The 14,986-nt window shown below is 41.6% G+C and overlaps 1 protein-coding gene and 1 long non-coding RNA gene across 24 annotated transcripts in view; one reads left to right on the top strand and one right to left on the bottom strand.

Annotated features, from left to right (window-relative positions):
• The window catches only part of SYT1 (synaptotagmin 1), a 510,915-nt gene that overhangs the window by 20,094 nt on the left and 475,835 nt on the right, over positions 1-14,986 (bottom strand). The gene's annotated exons all lie outside the window — the stretch shown is intronic.
• The window catches only part of LOC135974003 (uncharacterized), a 53,672-nt gene continuing 41,656 nt past the window's right edge, over positions 2,971-14,986 (top strand). The window contains exon 1 of the long non-coding RNA XR_010591119.1: positions 2,971-3,169. This is a non-coding gene — a long non-coding RNA (uncharacterized LOC135974003). The remainder of the gene's footprint in view (positions 3,170-14,986) is intronic.

Here is a 14,986-nt window from a genome sequence, read left to right as displayed (position 1 = left end):
ATGAAAGAGGCATGTTTTATGATTCAAATCATTAAGTCAAAAGTATCAAATCAATGACATCTAATACTGTAGGAATACTGCAGTATAGAAAGAATAAAAAATACAGTCCTGGAGTTTTCTTCTTATAGCTTCTGCAACTACAAGGACCATCAAAGAAACCTGATCTCCACACTTCACAGCTGAGTGAGAAACCAGTCCTAGTTACGCTTTATCAAAGCTGATATTTATTTTCAAGAGCATATCATGACTTTCATACCACATTTTACTCATCAATGGTTTTATATAAAAAGGATCCACTAACTCAGATTTTTTTCTTCTCAATCTGAAACAACTTCCTTTTTCTACCTGAGAAATTCATATTTACATGTAGCTCAGTGATGTGGGTTTTTTTAAGTGTCTGCATCTTTCTAGCAATTACAGCTTTAAGGAAAAAAATTCCAGATCTTCAGTATATTTGAACGATTGTTGTGTTGCTTTTGCCTACCAGAACAACTAGGTCACCAACACCTGGAGAAAGTATTTGTTTAACAGATCCCTCCCTCCCAACACACACATACACACCTCTTCCATTAGCAGCCTTTTCTGAATACACCGTGAACAGTTTTGTATTGGTTTCCCCAAGGTAACAAAACTTTTTCCCAAAAGGCTGGAGCAATCTTTAGTGGCTCAAAGCTTATATCAACAATCCTACATTTGAAACCTAAAGCAATAAGCTATGGACATCTACTTCTACATTCTTATTGATAGAGGATGTTTTCCCCACTCTTTGCTGTGCAGGGGCTAGTGACAAATACAGCCTGTGTGCTTCTTGTTGCCTCCTTAAAGGGGTGAGGACTGGAAACTGGCAGTGGGGCTGGCACAGGAAGGAGTACATACTGCATCCTTTCTAGGTGCGAAAGGGGCAGTTCTGGCCCATGCTCCCTTGACACTCCTGGAGAGACTGGCTCTGTCCAGACTAGGAAAAGTGGTCAAGTTTAGATAGGGCTTAGTTACCACAAGCTAGAGAAACCCAACCTAAACTTGACCACATTTCCTAGTGCAGGACAACACCCTTATCTCTGTTTTAGTAGTTTGAGATGTTGTTTAGGCTCAATTTGCACCAGCAACTTGATCTTGCCCAGTATGTCCTTGTCACATTACCCTTTGTTGTGCTAAGTTGTTTATAGCCGCAATCTGTCCCTTACTATACTAATGGAAGGGTGAAAGACAACTCACAGATGTTATTCAGAGATTAGGCTTTCAGGATTTACTATTTTGCCTCATTGCATGATTTCTGCTTTTAAATAATATTAATGATCAGGGTTCCACTTCCTAAAAATGTCTCAGTGGAACTTTAGATTGCAACTGTGCTAACTGGTAGCAAGAAATTAGCTGAACAAGAAACAAGCTGACGTCTTAAAATCTGGTGAAAAGCAATTTTGCTGTTTCACAATAAAACTAACTTCTTTCCGCTCTCCACTTAAATCTGAAACGTACTGAAGGCAGACTTTGAACACAAGTGCTTGCAAAGATACATCTGGGCTTAGGTGCTTCTCTTCAAGAGCTATTTGTTATTCTTCTTGAAAAGTAGCAGCCACTAACTTATGATGTACAGTTCTCTGAACAACTGGAACGTGACTGAGCGTCAGACCTCAAAAGATACATGCAACTGTTGAAATTGTTTGGAAGAATGAACGTGTTATTTATTGTATAACACCATATGTGTGAATGGCAATTTACAAACAGGTACAAGATGAAAAGGTTTCTGTCTCAGACAAAAGTCCTGAAAAGTATGTAAGTGCTAATATTCAAGGCAGAATGGAGAAAAAGTATTCAAGGCTATCAACAACAGTGGTGAGAATACTCCAACACCAAGAACGTTATTCCTATTATCAGACAAGAGAAAAGAAGACCTGGCAAACTGCATCATTAGAAAAAGGGAGAAAGTGTTTCTGATAATGTGGTCAGTAGCCTGTGGCCCAATGTATCTCAGGATGCTTCAAATTCTTCCAGCCATTCACCAATACAAATTGGTATTTGATTGACATGTTGCGGTTTTGCCACTTACTGCATCTCACTTTGGCTTAAAAGGCAGTGAAACATGACACAAACTATCAGAAACCTGAAGGTACATGATAGTTTTCAGCTACAGATTTGGATTGCAGATATCCAATTCGGTATGAAAGTGGTAGAGCAGGCAGATCTTGTGGTTCACTGACTACTTCGATTAAATTTGAGCAGTTCAGCATATTTCTGTTTGCCATTCTATTGAGACAAGATCTGGACACAGTCTAGTCAAAGGAACATCTGCTATGTCAAAAAACCAACAACCCATAAATCATGTATGAATTTCAGAAGACCTTTGAAATTTCAGAGTTGAAAGAATGAGTCTAGTTGTTTGAGATTATTACACTTATTGGGAGCGTAGGAGGACTGATAAATGTTTGTATTCAAGCTCAATAAAATAATATGATAGCTGGGACAGGATGGATGGTGTTCTCTATCCTAGCCAAGGCACTACTTAGTGTAAGTGATACAGAAACAATGGCAGAAAACATTATGATGGTGGAGAAATATTTAATTTGGGTCAAATTTTCTATATAGGTGCCTGTATTGAAATCAATAGGAGTAAAGTGGCTAGGCACTTTTCAAAATCCCACTAGGCATTTATCTGTATCTTAAGGTACCTACATAGCTTTGAAAATCAAGCCTTTTATCTCTGAATGCTGAGAATTGGGATTGTCACCTGTTAATACATTAATAGTTTAAATTCTTATTATTTACTGTCCATCCAGAGCTAGGGCAAGTGGCAGCAAGAATCTTAAATATGTGGATGTCAGTAAGAAAGACCAGATGGTCTATTACCAAAAATTAAAAACACAAACACACATGTAACCCCTTTGGGGTTTAGAGAGCATGGCCCTTTAAAGCTTTTTCCTAAGGGGGAGAGTAAGAAAAAAGGAGGGAAACTCCAGGGGGCAGTGCTGGAGCTCCAAGGAGAGGGAGAGGCAACCTGCAGGCCCTGGAAAAGTGAAACAGAGAGAACCTGCCCGAGGCCTGAGAAGGACAGGGCCGATCGGGGACACCCCAGGACAGGAGCCAGGAGGAGCACTGTGCCAGAGAGGAATTGCCGCGAAGGACAGGCCGGAGCTGGACCCAGTATCACTGCTGCCCAGAGTTGCATGGGGCTGTGAGTACTGGGGCTTGTGACTCTGCATTGGGAACAAGGAGGGAGGCTGTAGCTAGTTAAGTGGGGAGGTGGTCGCTCTGGGTGGCTTTGCAGAGAGCGGCAGAAAAGGGCACTGGAGGGGTTTGTTGGGGGAAAGTTCACTGGTGCCGAATACGACCAGGAGCACCCAAGACTCACCACTGGACTGGAACTTTGCTCAGGACTCCTGAACTCTGTGTGCAGATACATTGCTCAGTGTCTGCCCTTCTAGACTGTGCTACCACTGGGCCTGTGGGGCCTTGGCTTGGATGCAGCCCTGTCTTATTGCTCCCCCTATATTTCCCCTTGTTGTTTTTGTCCTCTCATCCCTCTGTAAATAAATATTTCCCTTGTTATATCCACTGTACTTTTCCTGTGGGTGTGTGTCTTCACTCTGTGGGGTTTGGAACAGGTGCCTCTGGGGTGGAAGGGATTTCTCCTGCTGCATTCCTGTGCGCGCCTTCTCTTGGCCAGAGCTGTCTGCAGAGCAGACTCCATCTTGGCCACGAGGGCGCTAAAGTTACACACAAAAAAGTGATCAGTAAGATTCAGGAAAGACTATATTTGCCTTATGACACCTTTTCTACAGAAGCTAGGTGAGGCTTAAAGAGGATATAACTTTAAGAAATATTTATCCAAAGCCAGACTACTACAAACTGTTCATTATTTTGGGTGAAATAAACTCCACACTCCACAGTACCAAGACCCAAAGGATTAAATTTCTTCAGTGAACAGAGCCCACACAAGGTTATTGCTCAAACAGCAAACATTTCTGGATTTGGTGAAGTGTCCAGAAAATTATCTGGAAAGCACTTCATAAACATTACAAAAGCTGATTATAAACAACTGGTCTTATCCCGATCCAGTGAATGGACAGCAGATATTTCACAGCACTGAAAAGTTTTAAATGTTTTAAAATACTTTTTAAAATGAAATCTCTAAGTTTTCTCAATTCCCCTAACATTTCATTCCTTGTGTTGTAACTAATCTACTGGTACTGTGACAGCAGCACGCTTTCAGGCTATAAGCTAGTATAATAAAAACTTCATCTTGATAGAGTAGACTTGGTAAAGGAAACCTCAAAGTTATTGGACATATGATTTTTGAAATGGTTAATAAAGTCTGTTCAGGAAAATAACAGAAAATTTGTAGCATTGGTGTAAAGTAAGACAAAGTGGTGATTTCAAGAATAATGAAAGCACAAACTTTTAGAGTATGTGGAGTCCATTTTCTGTTCTTTATTAGTACAAGTACACAGATCTTTGTCTCTGCAGGATTCTTTTCTTGCTGCATTCCACAAGCTGAGAGGAGCTCTTTGGAACTCATACAAAATCTCTTGCTACCATATTAGGAATCAAAATGTGTAGCAGAAGCTTATGGCTGAGTGGGGATAATCAACAGGGAATGTGTTTGCCTTCCAGCTAAATGAGTAAAGCAAAATGGTTGAGGAAACAAAATAAATAACAGTAATAATAAAAAATGACTAGTAGGCTTTATTATAGTGCCCCATCACTTCTATCAGACTTTCTACTAAATTTTGGCTAGAAACCAGCAGATCTAATGGACACACAAGAAAACCTTGTTACTTCCATTTTGTTGTGCCTCTGAGCTGTGAGTCACACACCAATCCTTAGTTTCAAAAGTTAGCTAATATTTTTAATAAATCCTTTTGGGTCAGATACACAGCCCATATTGCAGTGAAGAAACTGAGCTGGTGTTAACTGGCATAGCTCTATTGAAGTAAATGTCAGTTCACACCACTTGATAATCTGTCCATTCAATTTCTACTGCGATTTCCTGTAATCATAAGTGTAGTAATTCTTTGACTGGAGATCTGTCTTGTACTTCATAGAAAATCTCATTTAAAGTACATGCTTTATAAATGATCCAGCCCTTTGTGTATGAAAGCAGAGCTGTAGTACTTGATATCATACTTCAAAACATATCTATGGCTGCTTTTTGCGCCATCCCCAGTAACAGGCTATTTACCTCATTGTGTCATCAGTGTAAGGAAGAAGTCCCAAGTGGAAATGATTAAAATCTATAGATTTTACTTCAGTTGTACTTAAACATTAGGCACCAAGTACTGAGAAGTGCTGGGACTGAAATTCTTAATCACTACATGCAGCCAGATGAAGCCTGATACAGGAATTTGAAGCAACAGAAGTCCTTTGGAGAATCTTCCTTATGCTTCTCTCCAACTCTCTGTGGGGAGTTCCGCAGAGCTCTGTCCTTGGTCCCCTTCTCTTCTCCCTCTGGACCTCATCTCGGGTAATCTCATCCACAAACACAAATTCAGCTACCATCTCTATATTGACAACTCAGATTTACCTCTGTACTCCAGACCTGTCTGTCTCATGCTTTCCAAACTAAAATCTTGGCCTGTTTTTCTGGTATTTCCCTGTGGATGTCCAGCTATCAGCTCAAGTTCAACTTGTTAAAACAGAGCTCCTAATATTTTCCACTGAAGATCACCCCTACTTGCCCTCCTTTCTCAATCACTGAGGACAACACCACCATCCTGCCTGTCACTCAGACCTGAAACCTGGGTGTCATCTTCGACTCGGATCTCTCTATAGGCCGTCACATCCAGGCTATGTCTAAATCTTGCTGATTCTTTATGTGAAACATCGCTCGGATACATCCTTCCTTATCCATCCACACAGCTAGAACTCCTGTCTGGTCTCTTATCTTGTGTCTCGCATAATGCAACATCTTTTTCTCTGGTCTTGACAAATGCAGTCTTACCTCGCTCATATCCATTCAGAATGCTGCTGCGTAGATCATTCTCCTACTGGCGTATCACTTTGACCACATCACCCCTCTTTTTGCATCTCTCCATTGGCTCCCTCTTTTCTATTGCATCAGATACTTGTCTGTTAAGCTACTTTCAAGGCTCTTACAGTCCATCTGCATCCTATCTCTCATTCATTATTGAAATGTTGTCTCCCACCTCCAAATCACTAATGATACCAGCCTCCATTGCTCCCTTGTTAAATTTTCAAACATGCATCTTTGTTCTTTTTCCCACACTGTGCTATGCTTGGGAGAAGCGCCCCATGAATATCCACAAAGTTATGTCATTATCCTCCTTCATATCCCTCCTTAAAACTCAGTAGTTGTAAAGCCTACCAAAAACTTGACAAAACAGTCTGTACATGTGCTGATAGCACAGCCTATCATGCTGACTAATATTATCTTGTTGTTTCCACATAGTCCCATGCCTGTCTAGTCTGTGTCTGTCTGTTATGTCCTCTTAAACTTAGACTGTAAGCTCTTTGGGGCATGAATCATCTTTTTGTTCTGTGTTTGTACAGCACCTAACACAATGGGATCTTGATCCATGATGTGGGCTCCTAAATGCTACTGTAATACAAATACATAATAAAATAAATAATAATAATAATAATAAAAATACCCAAACAGGTAAAGAAACATAAATAAAGGATAGAAGGGAGAGATGCTCAGATGCATATGAGTTTGAGATAATTAAACTTAAAGGAGAAAATCCTGCCGTCTTTATTCAGGGCAAAATCCTATTGAAGTTCCATTGGGAGTTTGGTCTGTGTGAGGATTGCAGTATTGATAACCGTAAGTAGTCAAAATTTATGAGTCAGTCCCACACCCCCCAAATCCTGAGATTGGCTTAATCATGAGGTTTTAGAACATGATAAATGTGGGCTTTTTTCTTCAATTTACCCTCTGGTTTCTGAGCCTTTTGGTTCATGTTTTCAGGTGTTTCTCACCAGCCATGAGGGCTAGAATTTACTTAAAAAAAAAAGAAAGAAAGAAAGCTGAGATTCTTTCATAATTGGTTGCCTCCAGAAGCTGGAACTTTAAGAAAAACAAGATTAAAATCATGGGAATTGGAAACATGGGATTGCAAGTTTCAATCCTTTGTCATATGAAATGTTGTTTAAAACTACACAGATTAATAAAGGCAATTAATAATATGACTCCCATGGAAGTTGTGAGTAGGGGATAGAGACTAGGTAGTACATTTAAGTTGTCTGTTGTTACTTATAGTACATATTGCCAAAAACATGATAGACAGACATGCATGAAGACAATCTAAACAGGATCATGTCTTGTGCAACGCCTTCTGTAATTGCCTCAAGACTACCTAGGCCAAGACCATGGTTTATAAGCAATGAGCTAATATGGCAAATCTAGAGACATGGCACAAATATGGAAAGATCAACTTGAATCAGGGCCTCTATAACTGTTTTTGCATAGATCTTCTTGCTGTAGTGAATAACAGATGGCACAATGTAGAATAGCATTATGTAGAAAGAAGGTAACAAGTTAAGGTCCCAAAGACTTACATGGTTTCTTAAATTTACACATGTGCATAGTTCTATGGACTCCCATGGGACTACACACATACTTAAATTTAAGCATATGTAAGCAGAGTCTGAATGAGCTCTCCCCTGACATCTAGTGGTGAGCTGTGTAAAAGGACTTCAGGAGCTGATCTCGTTTGCATGGACATACCCACCCTGTCTAGGTGCTTAGCATGATGGGATTGCTTGTCCAAATGATCACTTGTGACTGGTGTTGGATCCCCGGTCTCCTTGTTATTGGGGGAGGAATAATAAAGGCTAGTTATCCTTGTTGTGTGAACTGAGGGCAACAGAACCGTACCTGGCATACCGTGATGGAGGGACTCACTCTCAACTGAACGGCACTCGCTAGGCAGGGGACATTGGTTCCAAAGCCCAATGAACTGAGAGAGGGCAGGGACAGATATTTGTACTGGGTGGTGTGTGTGCCCTGTTTAAGGGTCCTGGAAACTATTTGACCCTTCTTTTCTCCATGATATAATAAAAAAAAAAAACTAATTTAGACTCAACTCATAGTCTTGTTGCATGCTGGAAAGCTGAAATCACTGATATTGAGGTCTAAGTATTAGACCTACTTTGGGACAGTGTCTCTATGGCAAGAAGCTGCCCAGTGTGCACCAGCAGTGAGGCTACCTCACTAAGAGCTGAAATCACTGAGAGCTATGTTAAGTGGGGGGCCCTGATATCTTGGTGAGGGGCCAGCAGGGTGGCTGGCAGAGAGGGCCAGAGCAGAGTCCCACAGAGAAGTGCAGCAATTGGCCATTGGGACGACGAGCGACTGCCTGAGCAGCGGAGCATGTAAGGTGCCTCCTTACAACCCCCTTCCACCCAGGGTGGGAGGCAAACTCTGCGGATGAACCTCTGAACTCTGGGGCTGCACTGGCCAAGGACCCCAACTGTGAGTGGGGTACAGAGAAGGGATGGGCACGTTAAAGGGACTTTTGGGTTGCTGGACTTAAGACCCTGAGGGGAAAAGGACACTGCCCAACTTACTTGGGGGTGGGTCTTTTGCTCATGGTTTGTGTTTATGAACCCTAGTTGCCGTGTTTTCCCAAATTAATGCTGAGTTGCTTCCCTCCTTTTATTAAAAGTTTTTGCTACACTCAGACTCTGTGCTTGTGAGAGGGGAAGTATTGCCTCTTAGAGGCACCCAGGGAGTGATGTGTAATTGTCCCAGGTCACTGGGTGGGGGCTCGAGCTGGTTTTGTGTTGTATTGTGGAAAAGGAGCCCCTAGATACTGAACCTGGCCCTTGTTGCTGCTGGCTCCATCTGGCAGAAGGGTTACACACATGCATAAATCTTTGGAGGATTGGGGCTTTTAGGTAGGAGAAATGGCTTGTGTAGATAAAGCATGAATGCTTAACATAATAATAAATATGAGTGAATGTAATAGCACAACATACAATAACATAAGCCAAAAGCCACTAAAACACAAGAAAATGCTCACTCCTGCTGCTTGGCAGTCCAGGAGTTCACACTGAGACTGATAGATTCTACTCCAAAAATTCCAATCCTACCTCAAGCTTTGCAAATTCCTAGGATTATAATGGGAGTGTTCAGAATGCACAAACTTTTCTGATTTCATCTGAACAGGGAGAAAGCTAACAGACATGGTGGCTGGAACTCCCTTTATTTAAAACTATATTATTTAGCCTGTCATCTCAGGCACGTTACTCACGACCTCATAATATAATCATGCTAACCGTGAAGCAGACCCTCTCTCACCTCATGCAAACTAATATTTCTGCTGCATGTCAGTTTTCTTTAGAACAACATTCTACCAGTAGATATTTCATTCTGAAATCCATGTGGACTCAGTTTTAGACAGCTGAAATTTCCACAGACATAAAACCATCTGCATGGTAAATAAGAGTGGGGAGAGGAGTGGGAGTGGTACATTGCTAAGCAACAGCAGTACCTCTACCTTCTAAAAAGGCTAGAATTGTATTTGTGATGGTAGCCTTTGCTTGGGAGCACTGGGGAGGAAGCAAGGGAATTGCTGCATACATACCTAGACTAAGCCCTGTTTCCTTGGGCTTCTTTGACTTCCCTCTGGGTCTTGTCCCACTAACCTTTCCTCTGACAGGGCAGGAGCCTAAAGCAGCCTAGAGTGGGATTTGATTACAGAGGGACACAAAGGGATTCTCTATGCCAGCACCTCTGCATGGTATGGAAATAAACAGTGGCTGAGGGGAAGGAAGGAGTGGCCCTGGCAGTTGTAACTTGCGCTTTTCTCTGGTCTTTGCTAAGGGAAAGGAGCTGCTGTTTTGTGGTAATATGACACTTCCTTTCCTCTCAGGCATACTGGCTCTATCCTCAAAGGTGTCTCTTCTTCTACCAATGGCTTAATGACTGTGTGCTGTCTTTTCACCTATTTGGATATACTGACATTTTGAGCCTTCAACCTGATGGAAGTCAGTCTTATCTGGCCAGCCAAACGGCCACAAAACTTATGAACACAACTACGCTTAGTGGCCATCAAGATTGCGACAGGACACTCTCTATTCACACAAAACCTTAAAAGGAAGGAAGGAAATAAAAAAACAACGGGAAAGATTTGTGCATTCCTTTCCACCTTTATATTGCCTGTAATATGTCAGCACACTCCAGCACTCCATAAAACTTTCATTTCCATCTGTACCAAAAAAGCATTATGTGCCCCCTCAGCAAACTCATACTCCAATGAAAAACCTTAACAGGGACCTCATGTACAATTATATCAATAGGTCAGCACATCTATCACAAATTCCATGCATTAGGGAATTTAACCTGTTTTAACACTGTTGAGGTTTCTTTCTAGTTAGAGGTGACAACAAAACCTGCCACTGATATAGTAGTTTACACAGCTACTGAGAGTTTTAAGGAGGGATAAGAATCAATAAAAATGAAATAACTTATTTTAAAAAGGGGGGAATGTTCAAAGTAGCTCTTTTGTAAATGTTTTCTAGGTTGCGTTCATAGCTGAAGTCAATACTAAGATTAGTGTACTACATGGGACTTTACACAGCCTTCTCTATCTTACCTCAGAGATTGTGCCCTAGCCTTCTGAGGTATTTAGTGAAGGGGTGACTGATAGACCTTTTTTTAAATTTAACATGTTTATTACAGTAGTGCCTAAGGACTGACCAAAAGTGGTGCCCCGTTGTGCTAGGCACTATACAAACAAAGAGTAGTAGATGGACCCTGCTCTAAAGAGTTTAGAATCTAAACAGACATGACAGCCACAAGGGTGGGGGAAGGAGTGTAACACACAAGCAGTGAACACAGTGATGATAGCAAACCACATGTTAGTTCCACACTGTTTTTTTGTGGGGGGAGGAAGAGGGTGGGTGGTTAGGGGAAATAGAAAGCAGTGTGGTCAACTCTCATAATTTTTTTAATAAATGATGAGCTTTTGGGGGATTCTGAAGCTTGTCTCATGATGCCGCAAGAGGCTCTGGTCCCCTGGAGACGTTCAACCCTGTTGGTAACCAGTAGGGTGACCAGATGTCCCAATTTTATAGGGACAGTCCCAATATTTGGGGCTTTTTCTTATATAGATATCTATTACCCCCCACTCCCTGTCCCGATTTTTTACCCTTGCTATCTGGTCACCCTAGTAACCAGTAGAGTGTCTTCCCTCCGCTCACCATTCTCACAGGATGGTGGCTCTGCTCCTCCCCCTCCCCCTCATAGCCCCTGGCCTGGCAAGGAGGAAAAGGGGATGAAGAGCCCCTTGAGCTGCCCCCCAGGCAGGAAGAGGGAGAGGGGACCCTACTGCAGCCCACCCCCCAGGCCTGGAAGAGGGGAGTGAAGACTTCCAGGAGGAGCAGAGGTGAGGCTGGGGGGGTGGCGTTAAATTGAGAGGGGTGGGGCATGAACAGATGAGTTGGCTGGGTTGGGACATAACTTATGTGGGGACTGGAAACGGGATTAAGTGCTAGGTAGGGGATGGACAGATTGTGGATGTGGAGCCAAAATCATCTTACCCCATACATATAGGAGAGCGGGCAATACTAACTGTGTGTGTGTGTGTGTCTCTCTCTCTCTCTCTCTCTCTCTCTCTCATATACTCCCATCCACAGACACGGGATGGGCAGGGGGCATTAAAAAAAAATCAAAAGATAGACCAAAACCCACCCACAATATATTAAAAAAATCTAATGACATTTTTGGGCAATCTCATGATTTTCCATCCATTGACGTTGGCAATATTGGAGGGGAAGAGGAAAGGGTTGAAAAAAGACAGAGCAGGGGAGGAGAGGATAAGAGGGACAGGCGTTAGCGTGACTAGATGTCCCGATTATATAGGGACAGTCCTGATATTTGGGGCTTTGTCTTATATAGGCACCTATTACTCCCCACCCCGTCCTGATTTTTCACACTTGCTGTCTGGTCACCCTAACAGGCGTGGAGTGAAGTTAAGGTGAAGAGGCTGCGAGAGGAGAAGCAGCAGGGTTGGAGCCAGCAGCCAGTCAGTATAGGGCAGTGGTTCTCAACCTGCAGCCCGTAGGCCGCTTGTGGCTCAATCAGCACACAGCTGCGGCCCATGTGACATCCACAGGGCCAAACAGGTAGTATATATATATTGTGCGGATGCGGCCCACATAACATATAGAGAACTGCATATGCATCCCACAATGGTAAATATATCGAGAACCACTGGGGCAGACAAATTCCAAACAAATCTGTAGAAAGTTCTCTGAATGTCCAAAGACCCTTGCTTTGGCTGTTTCTGCCCCCATTGGCTACAGTCTGTTACTGGCTTCTTTTTACAGTTTTCTCACAAGCCTCAGAATAGAAGGCCCCAACCTGCACAGTTCTGTATATAGGTGGGTGCTGGGGGGGGAGGGATGTCCTGAACTGGGTCTCATTTTACTCCCTCTCTCTTCTGCAAGTGAATGATGGCATTTGCACCACAACCAATCTGTCATCAGTTTGACAGGCATATTTTCTGTTATGGCTAAAGTTATAAAATAGTCTATAACAAACACTACCAATGTGTAACTGATATTCTAGGAATAAGCACATGAGGATATTCTGGTCACAACAGAGGTCCCAAACTGTTTTAGATTTGTTGCAAAAGAGGTATTAAAAACATGAGATAATCCAGTGAAATACTATGCTTTGGTTTTTCACAATTCAATGAGATTTTTACAAATAAAGGTTTAAAGCTCCTATTAAAACTGAACTCTGTAAACCAAACTTAACCTGTGGTGCAACATCCACTGCACCACAATAATCCTTTTATGAATTTCCCCTTCATCCTACATTTACCCTCACATGCCGCCCTTGGAGAACCCCAAAAGAGAGCCTCAACCTAAGTCCCTGGAACTGGTAGCAAGGCACGGTGTTCTTCCTTCATCAATATCTTTGCCTCTTAAGCTTTTGAACATGTCATAAATATGTCTTTACATGTGACAATATTGTTCTTTATCCAACCCCAGACTGAGAAGCAGTAGTAGACAACTAAAAAGATGGAGAGGGATTTAAAAAACAACCCTTTATATGTTTTACTTTTCATGACTAAATAGGTCACTTTGCCAAACTTTGATCATGGGTAAGACGCCTGTGTCATATCCCATTTTTCACTCAGTCACTAATGCAGCCACGGAGCACAAAAGCTGAGAGAAAACCTCTTATAGTTTCCAGTCACTGACTAGGTCAGAATATAGTATTAGGCACCTAAGAAATTTTTAACCTAAAACTTCATTGCCTTGAAAAATGGCTGCTCTGGAAGGAAAGGAAGCATTTGAACATTTAAATGGTTCTTACTGTTGTTCTGCAATCAAATACATTTTAGGGGAAAATTGTTGAGGGCATTTAAAAGAACAACCAATTTTGTATCACAGTAATAAGTATACTTACTGTACGCCAAAACTTGTAAGATGCACTAGACCACTTTATAAAAATGGAAGAAAGATGCTTTTGGGAAATTTGTAGCCACTTTTCGTGCACTGCTCTCATATTAAAGCAAACAAAACCAAAACCAAAAAGAAAGTAGTGGCAATTTTAAATATTGCTGGTTCAATGACAGCAAAAGCTAGTGTTTTATTTTCCAGCATTTTGTCTGAGTCACAGATGACCATACAGTGTTAAAGGTCTCTAGCAAAATGTCAGCTGAGTCTCTTGCCCTTCCTCATGACAGAGACAGCCCTCCCTCTTGTCTGAGACAGCCACTGCAATCAGAAGACAAAAAGTCACAGATGAAGACTAATGCTTAAACTTGAATTATGCCAAACAGCGTGATGCTGCTAAGCTTGTTTAACAAGTAAAGCAGTTATTTTTAAACATTCTCATTTGCCACTGGTTCCTGGGCATCATATTGGCTTTCAGGCTGCCTCTGCACTCTTGTTTGAGTTCTGAAAGGGTACTATACTCATTCTTTTAATGTGGATCAAAATACACACTTCATTTTAATGCATCAAGCCCTTTAATGGCTATAGATTTAATAACTCCAGCTTTGCTAACAACTGGCTGCCATAAGATCTGTATCATTATAGAAGTGAGACTATAAAATCAACTGTATATAAATTTTCCTTTGGGAATACTGTAGTGCTGCCAACTTTTGTGTAATTTTATTGCAAGTATTGAAATATGCTATGTATTTCTGAAAGCCCCAACTCTTGGAGGCATGTTATCATCTGAAAAATCTCAGCTTTCACTTGAAACAAAAAGTATTTCTGTAGCCACCCTAATTGTAAGGAAAAGCTTGAAAACCTAAACCCTAAAGGCTCAGAACCAGGAAAGCACCCAACATTTATTATTTTTAAAAAATTTCATGGGTTTTTAAACCAATATCAAGACCAATCTCTAAACCAATGGCGTTGGCAATACTGATACTCTCCTTTAATTATCAACAGAAGAACATAAATCACCTTACTACCTCTCGTCTTGTGGTTCTCGGATTAAAAATAATAATATAGCCATGATAAAATCTTAAAAAAATAGCAATAAACCCTTTCATTAACAACCCTACCTGCCAACTTTCCCACCTTCTTTTGTTGGGGTGAAAGTGAATAGTAGTATGATATGCCGCCCCCGAGTTTTCTACATGTCCCTGCCTGCTGCTCTCAACCTGTTGTGGTGGGATTTGTCTCACACTGAACTTAACTGGGCAAGGCATCAGCTTTGTCTTTTATAAGTGCTGCAAAAGTTTTGGAGACCGGGGCTCTTCTTAGAGGTTTCAAACTGTGTTGTCTGATTCACTACCAGACTGCGGTGAGCTAAAGCACGCACCAGTTCTCAAAGCTCTGACCTCAGTTATGCTTCTTCACTGCTGTTCGATTTTTCATCAGAGTTCCTATAGCCCACATTCAAAATGTGGTAGGAGGAAATAACAACCACTGTCAATTATTGTTATTTAGGTTGCCACTCATGAGCAAAAAAGTAAACAAATTTAGGAATCTAATCAGACAAAAGTAGATCGTTGCAGTCCTTGTCACAAAATCTTCCTGTGGCTTCCACAGCAAAGCA

Source organism: Chrysemys picta, chromosome 1 (assembly GCF_011386835.1).
Source record: "Chrysemys picta bellii isolate R12L10 chromosome 1, ASM1138683v2, whole genome shotgun sequence".
Lineage (NCBI taxonomy): Eukaryota > Metazoa > Chordata > Testudines > Emydidae > Chrysemys > Chrysemys picta.
This window is presented reverse-complemented; position numbering and strand designations above follow the sequence as displayed.